Raw genomic sequence first — 21,183 nt, forward strand, 5'->3', positions numbered from 1 at the left:
TGAAGCTTGTGACCAGAAAGGGACCAGGACCTATGAGGGTCTACCCTGGCACAGTCTGGAATGGGTGGGTTATTGACTTTGTGCAGAAAAGATTTCATGATAGTAAGCCTCGGCTGGGCTGCCTAGACATAGGAAAGGAAGTCATAGAGGAAGAAGTGAGCCACGCTGGACTGTGTGGATTCAGAAAACAAATTATACAGCTAAAAGGAGGGCCCTTGGAGACAAGTTCAGGGGGTTAGCCCAGGATGGGCTGCCGCTGCCCACTGCTCTCCTGGTAGCAAGTCTTATGGTAACCTTTAAAGCTTAGGAGAAAGAAAGCAAAGATACATGCCTGAGGAAAGAAGTGGGGAGCTGGCAAGCTCAAGGGAGAGTGATCATGGAGTCCTTTGTCTTAAGGGTTTTCCTGTTTTCTAAAGGTGGGAATTGTAGAGGAGGGTTCTATTGGAATATCCATCTGCTTTCCAGGTGTGTCCTTTGATATGCTGATATACCAAAATGAGCATATAGAGAAATCAGGGTCATTCTCTGGTCAGTTTCACCTTCACAGGAGGCAACCAATCAATGTTTGTCTCCCTGTCTTTCTCTCTCTCCCTTCCTCCTTCTCTATAGTCAATAATATATATTATTTTCTTTTTAAAAAAGAACGTCACTGGAAAGTTTGCCCCAGCATGGTCTGGAATGTGTAAACCATTTGCTCCAAAGTGTCCTTGGAGAGGCAAGATAAGATCTCGCAATTTATTAGCTGGCTGTAAATTGCTCAGCCATCTGTTCAGCTGTCTCAGTTTCCCCATTCCACTTGCCATGGAATTTTCCTAGCTTCTTACTACCCTGCCCTAAAATCTATATAATTTTATTAACCAATGTCACCCCAATAAACTTAATAAATAAATAACACAGTGCTTTGTATACCAGAATTAGAGTCAGTGTGATGAGAGTTTCAAAACAGGAGACACAGATGTTCTCTATATCATTACCAGTCTTGAGGATCTATAATAATAAAAGCGTAATATGCTAATTAGATCAGACATCCTTCCAGATGTCCTCTGGACAACCTTCCAGACGAAGTTGGGGCTGCGAGGGAACCCCAGGTTCCGGGTGCCAGAGGGAAGCCGGTGCTGGCGGCAACCGGGGGAAGGAAGGCCTACTCTTGCACGAATTTTGTGCATCGGGCCTCTATAATGTTCATAAAAAGGAATAGACATGAGTATAGTAGAATCCATAAAAGATTAAATGTTTACATACTATGATTCTACTGTGTTATTTTGCTCTTGAAAATATGAGTGGAAAATTTTATTCCCTTAGATTTGCATATAATTTAGTGTCTAAAATCCCCAATACTCAAACCAGGGCATGATAAACTGGTGCTACAGTTTTAAAGTCTTGGGGGGCATAACCAGATAGCTGTGTACACCATTATTCATTCTCACCAGCCTCTGTAGTGTTAGAATATCAAATTTATTCAATGTGGCAATGTGCTCAGCCAAAGGAATTACATTCCTAGTCCTCCTTATGCTAATGTGGCCAGTTTGAATAATGACAAATATACCAAAATATTGTGTGAACATTTTTCACTAAGTTTCCTGGAAAAGAAGGAGGTGAGATCTCTCCTTGTCCTGCTGCCTGGGGTATATGTGATGTCTGGAATTCTAGTCACTGTTTTGCACCATAAAGACACAGATGTTATTCTAAGGATTTCAGAGCAGAGAAGTGGAAGAAGCTTGGATCCCTGATGATTTTAAGGAGTTGCTGCTATGCCAGCTCTGCACAGCCTCTTGTTATTTGGGTTTTTCTGTACAACATATAGTTTTACAGAAATTGTTTTCAACATTTTTTTAAATGTTTGTTATTCCACCTGTACTTGCTCAAGTCTTTATGAATTCACAGATGCCTACAAATGCATTTTATACTTCTTCAAAAAGTATACCTATATAAATAATAAATGTTCCCATGCCATTCTTAATAATTTATTATTCTGAAATATTTTATATTCATTTGACCCCCTTTTTTCTAATTGCATTCAATCAGATATGCTTTAAACCATTGTTTTATGGGTAACTGCATTACTTTGGGTGTAGATGTAAATGCTTTGTGGAGGAGCCTGATCTTAAGTGTTTTCAGGAATTAAACCCACCTACATTTGTTATACCAGATAGATTTGCTATTATTTCTGTTATTTCTGTATACTTACTATTTTTAGTTCTCATAGCTGTTTGTGTTGTTTTCTGCTTTATTTGAGGTATAGATTAAGTAAGATGGGCTTCCACCTCCCCATTTTTTCAGTGCTATCTTTTTTACTGTCTTTGCTAAAACCTAACTACCCTTCTTTTCAGGTCTTCTGACACCCTATTTTCTTTCCCGTTTGCAATGCTTTGTACATGATTTGCCCCATTTACCTACTTATTACCCTTCAGATCTCAGCTCAGTTTTCTTCCCCCACTGAGTTGGATACATTGAATATATGGTCATGGCATACCATATACTTTTCTTCATAGAAATTAGCACAGTTGTAATTTTCATTAACTAGTGAAATTACATGTTTAATGTATTGTTCTCCAATTAGATTTTAAACTCCATAAAAATGAGATCTGTGTCTTTTTTCCTCACCTTCCTAGTGCTTAACACAGTTCATATTGCAGAGTGAGCACTCAGTAAATAAAGAAATCATCTTCCCCATGTAGATAGACAAGCCTGATTAATTCAGTGAACTTGGGCCAGCAGAGCAATAACTGGAGTTGCATGTAAATGTAACCTACCTGCATTCTAAAAGCAAATGTCAGTAAGTAGAGATTACAGTAATCTTGCAGATTTGTTTCCTGACCACTACAATAAAGAGAGGGTCTCAAAAAAGCAAGTCATAATCTTTGTGCTGGTAGAGGGTCTTGTCTACAATTTCTAAACATGCAACATCTGCGAAGCGCAATCAAGCAAACGACAGTAAAATGACGTACGCCTGTACCTACATTGGTATTTTCAATTTGATAAATCTGTAAGTAGTACTCCTCAATGAGAAATGAAGATTGTTTAATATATTTTGTAAAATATTGAACTGTGAAGATAGCAAAGGGTACGTTTAAAATTTGAAGACAAAAGAAGATAAAATGATGTACAAGTAAAAAAACTTAGGAAGCAAATGTAATTAAAGGTAAGGAGAATAAATAAACCAAATTCAAGAAAATTTTAGACATATCACCACCATTTCACACACTAGAATTTTTTTTTTTTTTTTTTTTTTGGTCTGGGATTTGTTGTTTTTTTTGCAGTCTGTGATAGTATGCTTTTTTTTTTTTATTGTTTAAAATATTACAAATAGTAGTACATATGTCTCCTTTTTTTCCCCATTGAACTTCGCCAGCCTCCCCTACTCCCCACCCACGCAGTGTCTTGCATCCATTGGTTATGCTTATATATCACCCACTAGAATTTACTTTATAAATTACTACTAGAGATATCCTGCTAAACAACAGGCCTGCTAATGTCACATTTTTGCAAAACCTTTTAAGGGTTCTCCCTAGACCGCAAGAGATAAAGCACTCCTTATTGTTGAGTATATTCATAAAATAACCATAATTTTTATCACTTATTTTTTTAATCCTCACCCGAAGATGTTTTTCCATTGATTTGTAGAGAGTGGAAGAGAGAGGGAAAGACAGAGAAATATCAATGTGGCATCAATTGGTTGCCTCCTGCACGCAGGACCAGGGCCCTGGATGGGGAGGAGTCTGCAACTGAGGCACGTGTCTTTGACCAGAATCAAACTGGGACCCTTTGGTCAGCTCTATCCACTGAGCCAAACTGGCTAGGGCTGTATCATTTATTTTTTATGGATTTTACTGTTAGATATTTGGGGGAAAATTTGACTTTCCTATTTAAGGTCAAGTAATTCACAGCTTGAAGCAATAAGCACGGACTTGAAAAGAATTTGACTGAGTCCAGGCATACTTCAGTGCAATACATCCCACAGGAACTGGCGATTTAATTCCTAGTTGGATTATCTTCATGTGCAATGTCTTAATTTTCAGGGGTTCAAATCATGCGTGACAAACTTAATTTTCTTCATTATGTTACAGGATACACTAAGTACCACAAAGAGACTTAGAGAGAGTAAATCAATTTAAGTGTGCAGAATAATGTCATGTGTACTTTGTTTAGGATCATAGTTTGGGAATAAACCTAATGATCTGTTTTTGTTTTGTTTTTTTAATTCTTAAAGAAGATGTGCTTGAGGTTGTTTGGGGGTTCTGATTCAAGATAGTGACATAGGAAAATCCTAGGTTCTCGTCCTCCCGAGAACACACTGAATCTGCAGCTACATACACGTGGCTCAACTTCCTCTGAAAATAATACCGAAATAATAATAATACTGAGCAACTCTCATGCCTCAGGCCCACCTCATCAATGTGGGAAGGAGAGACTGGGACACAACCTCCCCATAACCCCGCACCCCCACCCCCCACCCGCCAAGCAGCAGCCGCCTCAGGAGGAAACTCCACCCTGAGCTTTTTCCTGGGGCGTCTTCCCTGAACCCCCACCTTGCACCTGAGAGATGAGCCTCAAAAACATCAAGCTTCGAGAAACAACTTCCGCCAGACGATACGGAACTGCGGGACGCTCCGCAGGGACTCACCTGTCCCCGCGCAGAGGACGCGGATCCAGAGGCGCCCAGGCTTCATGGGAAGGAGGCGAAGGAGACCATTGGCCAATCTGAACGCATCGGCCCGAGAGGCAGACAGCAAATTCAGTACAAATTTGGGGGCTGCTGGGTGGTGAACCCCATCTTCGGCTCTCCCTCTGCCTCCCTCGTGCTAACAGGCACCTTGTTTTCTGTTTTGTTTTGTTTTTTTTAACAACAGACGTGTTTTTCTGCTTCCTGCGGGAGCCAGTTACTCGCCCTTCGCTGGTGGCCTCCCAGCCGCAGGCGCCATCTTGGTGCTCTAGCCGCGGGCACCCGCTTTGTTAAAGGCGAGGCTTTCCTTTTTCCTTCCTTTTCCCTGGCGGGTGCTACCTACACACTCACCCTCTGTCGAGTTCCAGAGCGCCAGTATGTCCGGGAGGGGGACACCTGCCCGGACTCCGTGTTTTTGGTTGGTTTGCTGCTGCGTTGCCGGTGAGGGGAGGCCCCTGGATCGATCACCTGCTCCGGAGCAGGCCGGGAGGCTCCGTCCTAGTCTCGCGAGACTGCAACCCGCGCGCGAGTCCCGGGCCCACTGCCGCCTCCACGGCCCTGCCCAGAGCTCGGCTTGAAGCGCTCCCCTGGTCTTGCCACAAAAGGCCCGTTTTGCCGTCCTAGCGCTAGAGGCTGTGGCGAGCTCTCAGGAAGAAGACCGGGAATGCAGTCGCTGAGCTAGCCCTCTGCCTCCTTCCACCTCGCCTGTGTGTCTCAGGCCGGGGCTCAGACCCTGTCTGGTGCCCCCCATGTTGCAGCTGCTGCCAGGGCACCCCTCTGCACTGCCTGGCCCTGGTGGCCAGTGGGCCTAGGCTTCCTGGGTCTCACAGGACTACCACCAAGACAGAGAGTTCTGAAAAGGCTACCATGCCCACTCCACCAGAGCACCGGCAAGAGGCAAGGGACCCGGGGAAAGCCAGGCCTATTAGCTTCTCATTCTAGCTGCACCTGAGGGGCAGGCTTCTCATGAAATACACATCTCAGGACTGACTCTCACGCTTTCCAGAGACTTGGACTCTCCTCCAGCCACCTCCAAAATGTGAATGTTGTCTTGTGTGAAACTAATATAATATTGTCTGTCAACTGTAATTGAAAAAGAAAAAAAACAACCCAACATTTAAAAATAATAATACCGTATTGTATATTTGAAAGTAGCTAGAAGAGTGGCTCTTGAAAGTACCCTTAACAAGAAAAAAATTGTAACTGTATGTGGTGATGGATGTTAAGCTGGACTATATTGAATCATTGCATTGTACACTTAAGCTGAAAAAACATGTCAATTATGCCTCAATTTAAAAATTTTTGAAGTAATTTGAGCTGCACACTATTTACTGAGGGTAGCGATGATCATACACACTCCAGTTGGTGATGAGCACTTTGCAGGTTTTCAATAGGCCCTTCTTTTGATTTTTGCTCCAGTAAGAGTGCCTAGTCATTTTGATATATACTGATGGAAGTTCTCTGCAGACCTCTGCTGAAGACTTGTAAAGTCTGATGGCCTAAAAAATATATCTAAATTCATCTTCTGAAGCAAATTTCCATCAGCAGAATGGAGAGAAAATCCTTACTCACCCAATGCCTAAACTCCCTGTTTTACAGCAGATAGTAAAACTAATATAACTAATATAAATACAGAATTAAAATAATCCTTGATCAGAAAGTCAAGGTGACAATATACCATTTCTTCTTCAGAGTTTAGGAAATAGAAAGCCCGATTTTATACCACAATAATATTTGATATTTCATTCTTCCATTAGTTCTAAATTAACATGAACAAAAGTTTGCCAATGAACCATAGGTAATTTATCTTCCATGTAATGAAAGCCAAATAAAATAAGCAACTACAAATAATACAAACAACACATTTATTTAGAAAAATAAAATGAAAATGCTGTTTGGTACATTATCCCATGAAGCATAGATAAATGGCTATAAAAAACTGTTGTTATATGTCAAATACAAATTACAAATGATTTTTTTTTAATTCAGAGAACAAATAGATGTTCAACACAAATGTTTAGTGTACAGTTCACTGTATTTGACTTCTTGGCTGTTAATGATATAAAATGATCTTCATTAAAAAATTTTGATCCCTTTCTCATTCATTTGACCACACTGATGCTTTTTTGTTATTATTCTATAGTTACTATTTTAATCTGAGACAAACGTGTTTTTGTTTTTTTTTTAGATAACTGATTTTTATAGAAGAGAAATCAATTTCTGCAGAATTCTTAAGTGTTTTCTTTTTGGACTCCTGCAAGAAACTGCTTGTTGTGGTCTCAAAACTCATGGGACCATCTGTGCAAATAACAGCACACATCATTACCCTGAATGGAAGTGACAGTGCAAATATTAGAAGTGCATTGAGAAATAATCAGTAAGACTGACTTCCCCCCTCTCTCAACCAATATGGAGTGAAGGACTGAATGCAGAAACATTTCAAGCAATTGACAACAATGCTGTTATTCCATTATGGCTTTAAGGGTATACACAAGATGGCAAACATCCTCTCTGCAAACAGCAACTTTCTGTCCTAATACTACTGTTCATTGCTGCAATGCTCCTCTGTTTGTTCAGTTTATTTTTGTCTGTATATTTATTTTGAAATGCTGAGTAATTCTGGCTAGAGATATTTCCTATCTCTATTTTACCTTCCCAAATGATAAATCAATTGATAATAATTTACTAGCTTAACTGCCGAATATACATTTTCATATCTGGGAATATTTATTTTCATGGTGAAAGAAGATGGGTTTTGTTTGGTTTTTGTTTTCTGTTGGCTTAATTGTTTAGTCCTTCTCATATATATATTTTTTAAATTTTCTTGGTAATTTCTGAGTGAAGAGATTTAAGGCTGTGGCTTTTTTCACCCCTAGGGCTCTGCTCATGGCTGTCAGACTAGAGGCAGATGATTTTATGCAGACCATATCAGTGATCACTTGTGCTCCAAAGTTGAGGGAATTTGCTGCTCTGAGATGGACAAGTTCCTGGTTATTTCAAAATTACATCTGGCCTCAAGAAGTCATAATGATGAATCTGAAGTGAGAAGAAATGAGCTGACATGCCTCCAAATAAAGATTTCCTTCCAATTTGAAGGAGCTGTCAGAAGAAAGAAAACAAAAGACAAAAGATCAGTTTAAATAGTAAGTACAGTTTAAGAAAAACACATAAAATGTATTAAGAATGAGGCAATCATTTTTTTTTCCTTTACGCAGATGTTTCTTTCTAATGAATTGACCATTACATTTCCTAAGTTCTGGAATGGCCAACAGACCATAGAAAGACATTTCTTTAGGCTCCTGCTTGAAACCAGCAGCTTCAGCAAACTGCTGGCCTTGATTCAGGGCCAAGAGGCAATCATTTGTTAATGCCTAATTTAAAATTACTTGAATTATCAAGAATTTCATTTTAAATGTCTAAACATATTGAAACATATACTGTATTCCCCTTAAATTTCATATATAAAAATAATGTGATAAGTCAGTCATCAAAATTTAATAGTAGCATGCTTATATTTCAATTAAAAGATCTCTCTTTCATTACTCTCTTCCCATCTGCCCCATCCCACTGAGATATGTCAGTTTGTTTCATACATCCATGCCTCTGTTCATCAGTTTATGTTCATTAAATTCTACATGTAAGTGAGATCATGTGATATTTGTCTTTCTCTGACTGGCTTATTTCACTCAGCATAAAATTCTTCAGGTTTATCCATGTTGTCTCAAAGGGTAAGAAATACTTCTTTAACCAATGGACACAGACAATAGTGTGGTGAAGGCCTTGGGTGGGGCAGGGGCTGGGAGGAGGAAGCTAAGGGAGGAGGAGGGAATTGGAGGACATCTGTAATACTGTCAACAAATAAAATTAATAACTGAATAAGAATTAATGTTCAAAATCTATCTCTTACAGTTTTTAAAACTTCAGATAAATTTGTCCACCTGTAAATTTACTGAGTTCTCAAAGACTGAAGGCTGTGAGGCAAATATCGGCTTCTATGAGATACCTAAAAAAATTAGTGGAACAGGAAATTATTTATAAATAATTTTAGCTCTTATCTTAAATAGATGTAAAATGTACAAAACTTTTTAAAAAATAGTATAGAGCCTTTAAATTTAAGAATATCTTGAGATATTTATATCTTGATATATTCTTTGATATACATATATATCACTATTAAAATAGTTAAGAAATCACTTTTAAGGTAGAGACTTCATTTAAAACATCAAAAAAGCATTTAAAAACCATTGCATAATGTTACCTTTCATTGCATTCTATATAGTCTAAATGTATTATAAAACTGCCAAAAGGATATTCTTTTCCTTGATGCAGCAGAGCTGCCAAAGAACGAGTCTGCCTTCATGAATACCTGCAATAATTCGCACCTTAAAATAAATTCTATCCATATTCCTATCCATATCCTAATCAATATTTTTTTGGAAAATAATAAGAAAATAAAACCTAACCATAATTCTCACCCTGCTCACCCAACATCAAATATGCTTAGTACTACTTAATGTGCAGTGTGTCTATGGTCTTCTCTTTAAGTTATGATGTAAAAGAGAATATTTATGCAATGACTTACTAAAATAGGTCCAGAAAGTTATTAAAATGAACCTTGTACCATAATTCATTGATTAGTAAATTATTAGAAAAGTCAGAGACAGAGAGTAGTGGCATTAAGTGCATTTTTAATCTCTTAAAGTCTATCTGAGAACCCCTGCTTTAACACTTTCATTTGGGGGTATGTAAATTCCAAATGCATGGTGTGCTTTCTTCAATAAAGAGACACAAACATACACATAGATGACACAATAAAAACAAACTGTGCAGCTACTGGACAAATTGTAGATTACCAGATCATCACTAGCATATGTCAAGTTGCACATTCAGTCTTTTATGAAATTCATAAATAAAGAATTGTTCTCTCTTTGTGGTTTTAATAAGAGTTCAAGAATTGTTCAGAGTCTTGTAAATGTCATTTTAATAATCCCTTTAAATTTTATCTGTTGCTGTTACCTCTTGAAATATGATTTAATTAGATTGCTAATCCCACACATTCAGGAAATGCCAAGAAGTATTCTAGAGGGGAAATGTTGCCTCTTACAGTGTAAATTTTCTCCTTAACTTGGCTAATATCATGGCAGAATTTTTCTTATTCCTTTTGAGGCAGTTGTTGACTGAGGTTTTCATCCTAACAATCCTGTCCTATAGTATTTAACGTAAAAAAAATAAAACTATTAACAGATTCTTGCTTGATTAAAAAAAGTTTTGTACATTTTACATCTATTTAAGATAAGAGCTAAAATTATTTATAAATAATTTCCTGTTCCATTAATTTTTTTACGTATCTCATAGAAGCAGATATTTGCCTCACAGCCTTCAGTGACCAAACATTAAAAGCAGAGAATAAAATCTTCTAACCAGGAGATGTCTATATTGGCAGTTTGAATTCCAACATTGGGTGTTAATGGAATACATTTAAGTCTTACTTAGTTTTGAAAATTTTTGCAGATATCTGGGGCTCTCCCTGCATGGTATCAGATATCACATTCACCCTAACCTCAGGCCAAATATATTTCCCCCACTAGAGAAAAGCCCCAAATAATTTTTCATGTATAATTTGCTGACTTAAAAATTCATGAACTTCCATTATTATATATTGTTTGTATTTTTGCCTCAAATATGGAGAAATGTAATACACCATCATCCCTATACAAGTTAAATAAATGTACTCAGCATTGCCATAATGAAACATAAATCACCAAGATCCTGTGTTAGCAACAATGAATTGAAGTGCTCCCGGGAATGCTCTCTGACTCATTTTTCAGATCAGTAGTTAATTGTTTCATTCTATTTCAAAGGCCTTTGTTTAAAACTAATTAAAGTTTTCTTCACTTTTTGAATGGAATAGGTCAAAGTTTTCAAGCACTACAAGGGTCATTCTTTAATTTCGGTAAATTTTTCCAGACACAAATGTGATATACAAAATATGAACAATACCAGATAGTTTTTAGGCTTTGACTCATTAAATGTCAAGTCAGTTAATTTAAGTAAGTAGCATCTTTCTTTTTTTTTTTTTTTCAAACTTGTCTTCCTCACCTTAAGAAGGAAGGTGCTATTGGAGCCTTTTATTGCAGTAACATAGTCAAAGGCACAAGAGGCCCAACCCATGTATTAAAAACTCGAGTTTTTCACAGTACAGGTAAGAGTGATTCTCCCACAATTTCAGATTCCAGAATCTGGTGTAGACACTAAGTTGCACCCCTGAAAGGGATGGCCTTTGGACCTTCATCTGATAAAGGGTCCTTTGACCAAGTCCATGGGCTGAGGCTGCCTCTCCCTACTTCCTCCCATTGACAAAGTGAACCAGGTGTGTGCACGATGCACCAGGAAGCCCAAGGTCTCTTCTGTGTGGCTCTCAATTCGGTCCCCTCTCCGGTTCTGTCCTCAGGTTTAGGGGATACTTTTTTCATGTAAACAGTCTAGCTCTGGGCTGAGTGGCTGCTTGGGCCCCAGGCCGAAGACATCACATGGACCTAGAGACACAGTGGGGTAGTAGACCCTGAGACAGCGTGGTGGTGAGCAAGGGCAGGGCATAGCCTGCATAGAAGGTGCCCGGGGAGGAAGGCAGGGACAGTGGTGGCTGCATGCAGTCCAGGCAAGTGGAGAGGTCGCAGTGCTTGAAGCTGCCACTCTCAAACAGGTCCTTGGTGTTAGGGTTGAGCACCCAGTAGTTGGATTTAAATATGTAGACTATAGTTGTAAATATGTAATATTTATGTTGACAAAATTACTAGTGTTTTTTTTCCAACATATGGCCTATTCACTAAAATCTGTTAAAAATAACAGTGAATTAATAACAAGAAAACCCTGTTAATTTAATTATAAGCAAATCTTGGTTAAAATTCTCTTAAAATTAATAGGGTGTTAATTTTCACTTGTGACCCATGGACCGGAAATTTTGTCTGTTAAATCTGAAGTCCATTAAATTGAGGTCTGCAAAATTGAGGGTTTACTGTAGCATCTTAAGTGACTAAGAACATTTCTTCACAGATAGGGCAGCATGATTTTAAAATGTCAAGACAGCAAGCAAAGCTAAGGAAAAGCTAAAAATATTACTGAAAGTTTATCCAAACAGAAGTATTTCACAATTCTATATTTATTTGGAACTTAGTGTAATTTTTATAATTCTCTTCATTATAATCTATATTTATTAAGTATTTAAATATAAAGTTTTATATATGAATTATATAGTACTAAAATATATTTTATAAAACAGACAAATACTTATATACTAGTGACCCGGTGCAAGGAAATTAATTAGAAGGTGGCCAGCGAGGCGGGACTGGACAAGACGGGCCGGACATGCCCTGGAGCCAACCTCCAGCAGACCCTCCCTGGCTGGCCGTACTAGGGGTGGCACCGTGGCTCCAAAGGCACCTGTGGACTGAGTGGGGGTCCCTCTGGCAGGTGGGGTCTCTTGGCCTGGCCTGCGGAGATCGGGCCAAAACCAGCTCTCTGACATCCCCCGGGGGTTCCAGAGTGCGAGAAGGCACTCTGCAAAGTTGCTGTCGTACGGGAGTGGAATGCAAATGCAAGTGTGCAGTAAACCAGATTCGGGGCCCACAGTGTCCCAGCAACAACATAACCCATGGCCACAGGTGGAATTGCATGACCCGTGAGGAATCGGGCTCCCTCCTTTCGGGTTTTGGGGTGCGTCAAAGGAGAACTGCTGTTGCCAAGTCACTGCAGCTCGGCAACCCCTGTGTTGAGCATCTGCCCCCTGGTGATGAGTGTGTGTCATAGTGACTGATCAGACAGAGGGAGGGACACTTAGCATATTAGTCTCATATATATATGTATTATATATGTATATATAATTTAAAATATTGTAATTATGAAATGGTGCATCATGTGTCTTATGTCTGCTGCATTTAAGAAGTAGTAAGTATGAAGAGACCAAAATCATTACCAAAAAAAATCTGTCTTATTCCCTCTGTTAAATTAATAGCAGCAAGAAGTTTCCACTTAATTAGCTTAAATAAAAATGTATGGAATACTTACTATAAGCCAGGCTTTATGCCAAGCACAAAAAATATAAAAATAAAAAGTTATATTTCTATTACATCTAAATACAAAGCTAAATATTTCACATTTTATTTGTTATATAAAGCTATGAAGTAGATATTCTTATCATTCTCCAGGTAAGGAAATTCTGGCACTGATAAGATTGCACTACTACCTGGAAGCCAATTTTGCTACACTTACACGATTCATTGGGTATAATGAGATGAATATTTGGGACAAATAGTAGACCCACATAGACTAAAATACTTACTATTCTGTCCATTTATAGAAAAGGAAGTCAATCCAGTTAGAATCCAACTTATTTATTATAATATTAATTATGAATCTATTTTTCCAAATGGATTGTGGATCATCTGAATAGCATTTATTAAATTATCTATATTTTGCTATGCTTTGACATGCTATTCTTTTTTAAAATATATTTTTATTTATTTCAGTGTGGAAGGGAAGGAGAGAGAGATAAAAACATCAATGATGAGAATCTTTGATCAGCTGCTTCCTGCACGCCCCCTACTGGGCATCAAGCCCACAACCCAGGCATGTGCCCTGACTGGGAATCAAACCTTGACCTCCTTGTTCATAGATCGACACTCAACCACTAAGCAACACCAGCCAAGCTGATATACTATTCTTTTGTAATAATTCACATACATAGATGATTGTAATTTGGATGCTAGTCATTCATTTGCTCTGTGGTATACATTTTAGATTCAGAGTGGTTGTTTTTAGCAAATTTTTAAAATTCCATGGACTAGCACTGAATTTATAGATTAAATGAGGCAGACTTGGCATCTGTGCAATAGTAAGTAGTCATATCAGAAACATTGTTATTCTTTTTTCAGTTTTTTTTTTTAAAGTTGGATATACAGCTGTCATTTTGAATTTTATTGTGTTAGAATAAGACCTGTTTGGTAAGCCCAATTCCCAAATATTAGTGTTTTCTAATGTGAATAGAGGGATAGCAAAAACACTTCCCTGTGAAAAGAAAAAATGACCAAAGTTAACTTTCTAGCTCTGTTTCTATGGAAACCTGGTACTGGTAGAATGTCAGCTGTATTACTATGTAACTTCACTTATGATAAAAATAAATCCTGATTTATAAACTGCATCTGGTCTAGCAAGACTGTGAATGACTATAAATATCTTTTGGGATTTCTGAAGGTGGTAACTGGTCATGTTCTTCCCTATTTGGGACATGGGAAGTGTTAGCCAGGGTTGGTCCCTCATCTGCCCATGATCTCAAACTCTCACACCTGAGCTGTCACTTTGCAGGGTTGGAGAAAGACTTTATCCTTGACACTTGTGGAAATTCATGTCAGAGAATCACTTGATACTTCCCTACAGATATGCTTTGTTTACTGCATTATTCTAATGAAATCATTGTCAAATGCAGTCTATGGGGGTACTACTGTGAGATGGGTTGTCAAGTTGAACTTAAAACTACTAAGAGTGTTAGTAGTGTCATACATATGGAGATTCTCTTTCATTTGTGTATTATTGTCTTCATATTCTGTCATGTGTAGAGGACTAAGTGGTCAGAAGGAGGTACAGGGGAAGACTGTATACCTCCCCCAACTTTTTATAGGGCTTGAATGTGCAACAAACACCAGAGTCCCCTCTGAATGGTGCCACGGATACTCCTGCCTTAGTTATTATATTCCTGCAATAAGGAAGTCTGATGAGAAGATTTTGAATAATAGACTTAGTACCTCTGCTTTAGAAAGAATACTAGCTAATAAAGAGGGCATGTGCTAATTGACCCTCATGCCATCGCAAAGATGGCGGCACCCACAGCCAATAAGGAGGGGATATGCTAACTGCTGCCCTGCCCTCAAAGATGGCGGCGCCCACAGCCAATAAGGAGAGGATATGCTAATTGACTGCCAAACTCTCAAAGATGGCAGCGCCTTCAGCCACAAGATGGCGGCGCCCAGTCCCCTCAGCCCTGCCGGGGCAGCAGGTGCGTGGCAAGGCTGGGCTCACCCCCAGGAGGGCCCGGCCGCTCCACATTTCTGCCTCGGGAGTCCCCCAGTCTCCTCAGCCCCCTAGCCACCCAGGGCTGGCCCGAGGCACAGGCAAGCCTTAGATGGCGGCTGCCTAGCCTCCCAGGGTCGCCTGAGGCTCATGTAACCTGGGCCGGCCGAGGCTTGTGCTGCCAGCAGTGGCAGCAGCAGAGGTGTGATGGGGCGTCACCTTCCCCTGATTGCCAGATCGCCTCCTGCCCCTGAGGACTCCCAGACTGTGAGAGGGGGCAGGCCGGGCTGAGGGACCCCCCTGCTCCAGTGCATGAATTTTCATGCATCAGGCCTCTAGTTTACAATATTAAACACAATCATTCAGTGGAAGAAGTTGGGCAGAGTTTCCTCCAGACATGCAAAAAAAAAGTTTTAAGGAGTTTTCACTGATAAAAATGACATTTAAAGATAGATAGACAATGTGTTATCATCTAGAAAAAGAAGCATTCTAGAATGAAGCATTCTAGATAGACAAATGAAACATTCTAGATAGACAAATAAAAACACCTAGGTCATTTTTAATAGCATTGTGTGTATTTACTCTTACCCATTTAGTATGTTTTATATTCAGCCCAAGTACTGGTTCCAAGTTGTATGAAGTTTAATTATTTTAATTATTGTATAGATACATACAGAATTTAATGCATATAATTAAATTATGAAAAGATAGTTACGTATGCACTTCCTTGTAATCTTTAAATTCTATTAAATATCTAGCTATTTTGGAAAGTCATTTTATTTCATGCTTCACAAACTATGAATATTGAGAAAATCACCTTGAAAATGATTATTTTAATATGGGTAAAATTAAATTGCGAGCTCTAACATTGTGTTCCAAGTTGACACAACTAATTCCTTCTCATGAATTATCTATGAAATATTGCAAAATATAAGTGAGATTCTCTTACAGCTGCTCTGCTTTCCTGAGCCCAGGAGCAGTGTAGGACCAACCTACACATCTAGGAGGAAAACATACTAACCGAACGTGTAGGTCAGGCGTCCTCAAACTACGGCCCGCGGGCCACATGCGGGTGTTTTTGCCGTTTTGTTTTTTTACTCCAAAATAAGATATGTGCAGTGTGCATAGGAATTTGTTCATAGTGTTTTTTAAACTATAGTCCGGCCCTCCAATGGTCTGAGGGACAGTGAACTGGCCCCCTGTTTAAAAAGTTTGAGGACCCCTGGTGTAGGTAGTGCTTGACGTATTGAGGCTAGATAATTAGTAAATGTACATGAGTCTGATACAGCAGCAGTTCAGAGAGATGATATTTAAGTCTTTCAAGCCAGATGGTCAATCTCTAAAATAAATTCCTGACACCCTGAAAGATCACTCACCTCAGAATGCCCTTATCTGAACTAGCACATCAATGACATTCAATAACATTAGTTCCAAATTACCAAGGACAGCTACAAAATTTATAGAGTTCAGTGAAAAATGAAATGCAATGCCCTTGCTCAAAAAGCATGAAAAGAGCTTTGTTTTTTTCTTACTCCCTCTCTCTGTTTTTATACTTGCTCTTTAATGTCATGCTCCTTCTGGTTGAGTGAAGACCCCTATAAACCCTGGAGCTTTGCCGTGCAACTCAGAGCACATCACATGGCTGCCAGCACTTTGTCCCCCACTGAGACAGGACAGCAATGATCTCTGGGTAGGGGAGGGGAAGTGGGTGGTGAATGTGGTACCATGCCTGGCAAGAAGCTTCAAGCCTCCAACATGTTCTCTATTATCCTATTGGACTTCATTTATAAAATGCAAATTCAAAGATAAAAGTATCAAGACAGTGACTGCATATCATTAAACCTCAAGCGTAGGGGGGCTATCTATGGGTAAGGAGGTGGTGCTGCTGAAGACAGGGCTCGGTGCAGCTGCAATGGTCACAAGCCCATGAAGCTGACCCTGCAAGTCTGTCCCACTACAAGCCTTTTAAATTCAAAACAACAACCAAATAGCCAGCTTTGCCTAATACTCTGCTCGACTGTGTTCGGTTTTTCATTCAATAGTAACTACAAAATGCACATAAAATGTAAGGAGTAACGTAAAAACCAGTTTAAGGAGTGCCACATTTTTATAAGTTAAACATATCCACTTAAGATTTTGACATTATAACATAGAAAAACAATTGTTTATCTACTGTGTAATCTGGCCCTGAAAACGTTACCCATCAAAGTAAGAACCTTGTTTGTAGCGTCCAACTAAATACTTTGTTAGCGTAGTAGCATAGGTAGCTAATTAGTATTAATAAAGGAAGGGAGCAAATGGAATCAGACATTAGGCCTAATAAACTAGGGAGCTAAATCAGACATTAGCCTGCTTCACTAGGAAGTTGCAGCATTCACAGGCTCCCCAGGAGACCAGCCACATCCTCTGCCCGCAGAATGTAATCATCTACCAGCCCTGGAGTGGGCAGGAAGCATCTCCCTGGAGAACAGCCAGCCTGGTACCTGGATTTTCCAGAGAAGCAGGGGGAAAATCCCTTTGCTAGGCACATGCACAGTAGAAACCAGGTGACACAGCAGAACTTTGGGGCATGCACAGTAGGAGCCACAATGGCAACAAAAAGGGGTGGAGTGTAGTCTGAGAAAATCTGGAAAAGGAGGTAATCAGATTGGATGAGGGCCTGGAACCCTGGAAGGTCCAAGAAGGCGATTGGTTAGGAGGAGGGCCCAGCGTAACCCTGGGTTAACCTTGAGGGCATATTATTTCCCTTCAACCCTATAAATGTTGTCACTAGGCTTAAACTTGCTCCATACATGTGCCCTTTGAAATTCCTTTCTCACCACATTGCAAGAACCAACCCATTTTCACTGGTAATAACTTGACAAATGAATTTGGTGAAATTCGCTAAGAAAATTAGTTACAGACAATGATATAGACATTCTCTTGCTCATGGAACATCTGCATTCACAAAGCAAAAGACTATTCTATTATCTTAATCTGTATCAGTTTTTCCCTCCATATGTACAGTATATGTCCATGTAGAATCACAGCAATTTGGAAAAGGGTGCTTTTCAGTTTTTTGCCAATTAATTTAAGTCAGTTTAAATCAATTTGGTGACATAATAATAATAATAGAAATTACGTTTTTTGAACAATATAACAGTGAAGTCACTATGATGTGATAATTTAAAATATATTAACAATATATTTGTAGTTACTTTAACATATGTATGTCACAAAAAATATTTAAAAGCACATCTTAGAAGCCTAGCTCAAACATGTTTTGGGATATTTTGTCAACTGTTTGAAAAAAACTTATTATTGCTCTATAAATGTTACAATTAAATATCATAATTAAAGTCTTCCATAGGAAAGGAATAAATGATGTTAAAAAAGAAATATTTTTTTCATCCCTTTAGATTTCATGTTGAAAATATTACCTTGAAGAATACTTTCTAGAAATCTTTTTCTACTGTTTATTATGGGCACAAAATGAACCAATAAATTAGTCAGGACAGACACCAATCTTATGATTAAGTACAAATTCCAATCACTTGAAAAACATTCATTGCACAGGATACATGCAGCATATGCTTGCTTACCTGCTTCATTCATTCATTCATTCATTCATTTATTCATCTAAATTGTGTGTAGTCTCATGGTACTTTCTTAGTATTGGCTAATGCCAAACTCTTAATGTGGATTGATCAATTAGCAAATACTTGCAAAATTCTTAATACAGTGCCTGGTATGATATCATAATTTTGGAGTCTGGTACTCAAAATAAAATTCCATTCCACAACACTTATAAGGATCTGGATAAGAGAGTTTTGTTTTTAATCCTCACCTGGGGATATGTTTTCATTGATTTTAGAGAGAGGGGGCAGAGAGAGAGACAGAGAAACATTGACTGGCTGCCTCCCAGGTACACCGAATGGGGATCAAACCTGCACCCTAGGTATGTACCCTGATTGGAAATAAAACTTGCAACATTTTGGTATATGGGACAACACTGCAACCAACTATGCCACCTGGCCAGGGCTGGACAAAATAGTTTTTCATACTCAGTTTCTTCAACTATTAAAAAAAAAAATGGGAAAAGGTTAATGTTTACTTTGCAAAGTTGATAAAGAAAGTAAATGAGAACATAGGTAAAAATGATTTTATAGTGTTTACTTTTACAGAGACAGAAACATTGAACAAAACATTTTTTTTCCTTTTTTTGTAGATAATTCCACAAGAATGATGAACAAGCTACCTGAAAACCTAATTCTTAGAAAAGAGTTCAAGGCTACTTGGTGCACATCGACAGGGAACCTGCCATAATTCTCTGTCCCATCTCTCACAACCAAAGGAGGCCGCAGTAGTGGGTTTGCCAAGAAATAAAAGCAGAATGAAAATAACTGTCTTGCCCTCTTCGTTCTGTGGTTATCTACACTAATAAAAGAGAAATATGCAAATTGACCATACCTCCGCGATACCCACCATCCAATCAGGAGTACGTATGCAAACTAACCCAACAAAGATGGCAGGTTAATTTGCATACACAGGCACAGAGCAGCTGGGGGTGGGGTGGCTGCTTGCGTGCATGCTGGCGCCAAGCAGCCTGTGTCCTGGGGACAGGTGTCGTTGGGAGCCAGGCCTCTCTGAGCCTGTAGGCCTGCACGTAGGCCTGGAGTGGCTGGGGTCCTGGAATGACCCCCTGGCCACTCTGGGCCTACGCACCCAGGCACGGAGCAGCCAGGGTGGGGCAGGAACATCCCTGGGACCCAGGCACTCCGAGTTAGCAAGTGCGCAAGCGGCCAGGGGCGGGGCGGGAACGTCCCCTGCAGCGAGCGAGCAGACAGCAGACTGCAGGGGACTGCTTGCCCCTCACTGTGGCGGTGATGGGCAAGCAGTCCCCTACAGCGAGCAAGCAGACAGCAGGGCCCTGCTTGCCCCTGGCCGTGGCAGCGAGGGGCAAGCAGTCCCCCGCAGGGCCCCCACAGAGAGCAGACAGCAGGGCCCTGCTTGCCACTGGCCCTGGCAGCTAAGGGCAAGTAGGCCCCTACAGAGAGCAGACACCAGGGCCTGTGGTGGCATCAAGCAAGTGGGTCCGCAGAGAGCAGAGAACCACGGGGAACAAGTCTAAGCCGTCAGTAGGACATCCTCTGAGGGCTCCCAGATTGGAGAGGGTGCAGGTTGGGCTGAGGGACAGCCTCTGCCCCCCGTGCACGAATTTCGTGCACCGGGCCCCTAGTAAACAATATTAGCATAGGTAATTTTGCAACCAATGAGTTATAAATACCTTCTAATATTTAATTACTTTGGACAATATGGTGCACAGTGTAAAAGTTACCGAAGTGTACATGCTAAAGGAACAAACTTAGAAAAACAGTCACCAAGATACTTTGTGCTTTGATCAGTGAACCCAGAAAAGCACACCCAGTGAAGATATTTACTTCATACTCTGAGGAAGTGGAGGGATTCAGCTACACAAAATGTGGATGTTTACTTACCGTGCCTCCGCTTGTGACTCACTAATAGTGTTCAGGGGACGGTTTTGTCTTCTTGTTTGTGTTTTTTTTTTTTTTTTTCTTCTAAAAAAAATCTCTGCTTTAAGAATGTTTTCATTAGCTTAGGCCAAGCAGGAATTTTATTCATGCTAATGCTCATAAGTTGTTTTCTCTAAAGCCAAAAATGGTTTTGAAAACCCTTTCTTCTAAATCTCTCTTTTTCCTGTCCCGCCTTTTAATTTCCTTTTAATTAACTGATGTGCTGCTTAGAAAAACAGTTGCAGCCAGATTGGAGAGCGCTGTGAAATGAATGGCTGTGATATTTATCCCTCCTTTTGGCAAAACTCCTTTGTGTAAGTGCATTAAAAACTACTGAACCTGATGTTAGCAAGAGCAACAGCATGTTCTACTCAGTTCCATTGCAAATGAGGCATGCTAGAGAATGGCATTACTAGTATTTTTTCATGGTGGAATCAAAACAAAATCAAAATGCTAACACTCCTCCCTCCTCATTTAAACATTTCTGTTAAGCGACAATCCTTTTAGGTTCTTCATCTATTACATGAAACAAGTGATAACAATATTCCTCTTTCTAATAACTGATGTTATTCAACAAGTAAACTCTGAAGACAAGCCATAAAATGCTCTCATCTTTATGAAATGGCATTCCTTTCTTCCTCTAGATTTTAAACAAATGATAGGAAAAGAAATCAGGGATTCTCTGGTGTTATTACTAGTAAGGTCTCTGAAGCTACTGGTCTTGGAAAAATATCTAGCTGCTTATGCCAAGAGGTCATCTCCATTCTTCATTTCCTTTTTAAAAACATTTTACTCAAAAGGAATTAGAAAAAGCAAGATAGAATATATTCCACTTAAAATTTATTTTTCTTCTAACATGCTTTGCTTTCTTAGGCATACATGACTGAATATTGTGAGCTCTGGGATAGAAAAAAATATCTTGCATCAACTATAATAGAGTGGTGT

General features: G+C 39.4%; 1 protein-coding gene and 1 non-coding gene across 3 annotated transcripts in view; both read right to left on the reverse strand.

Moving 5' to 3' along the window:
- Window positions 1-6,514: 6,514 nt before the first annotated feature.
- The window catches only part of PRR16 (proline rich 16), a 126,285-nt gene continuing 111,616 nt past the window's right edge, over window positions 6,515-21,183 (reverse strand). For both annotated transcript variants that reach the window (XR_003618647.2, XM_054714968.1), the window contains one exon: window positions 6,515-7,762. The gene's annotated coding sequence lies outside the window, so the exon portion shown is untranslated. The remainder of the gene's footprint in view (window positions 7,763-21,183) is intronic.
- Window positions 7,877-8,013, reverse strand: LOC114232630 (small nucleolar RNA SNORA2/SNORA34 family). The gene has a single exon (XR_003618709.1). It is a non-coding gene; the product is annotated as a small nucleolar RNA SNORA2/SNORA34 family (small nucleolar RNA).

The sequence above is a fragment of the Eptesicus fuscus genome, chromosome 4 (genome assembly GCF_027574615.1).
Source record: "Eptesicus fuscus isolate TK198812 chromosome 4, DD_ASM_mEF_20220401, whole genome shotgun sequence".
Taxonomy (NCBI): Eukaryota; Metazoa; Chordata; class Mammalia; order Chiroptera; family Vespertilionidae; genus Eptesicus; species Eptesicus fuscus.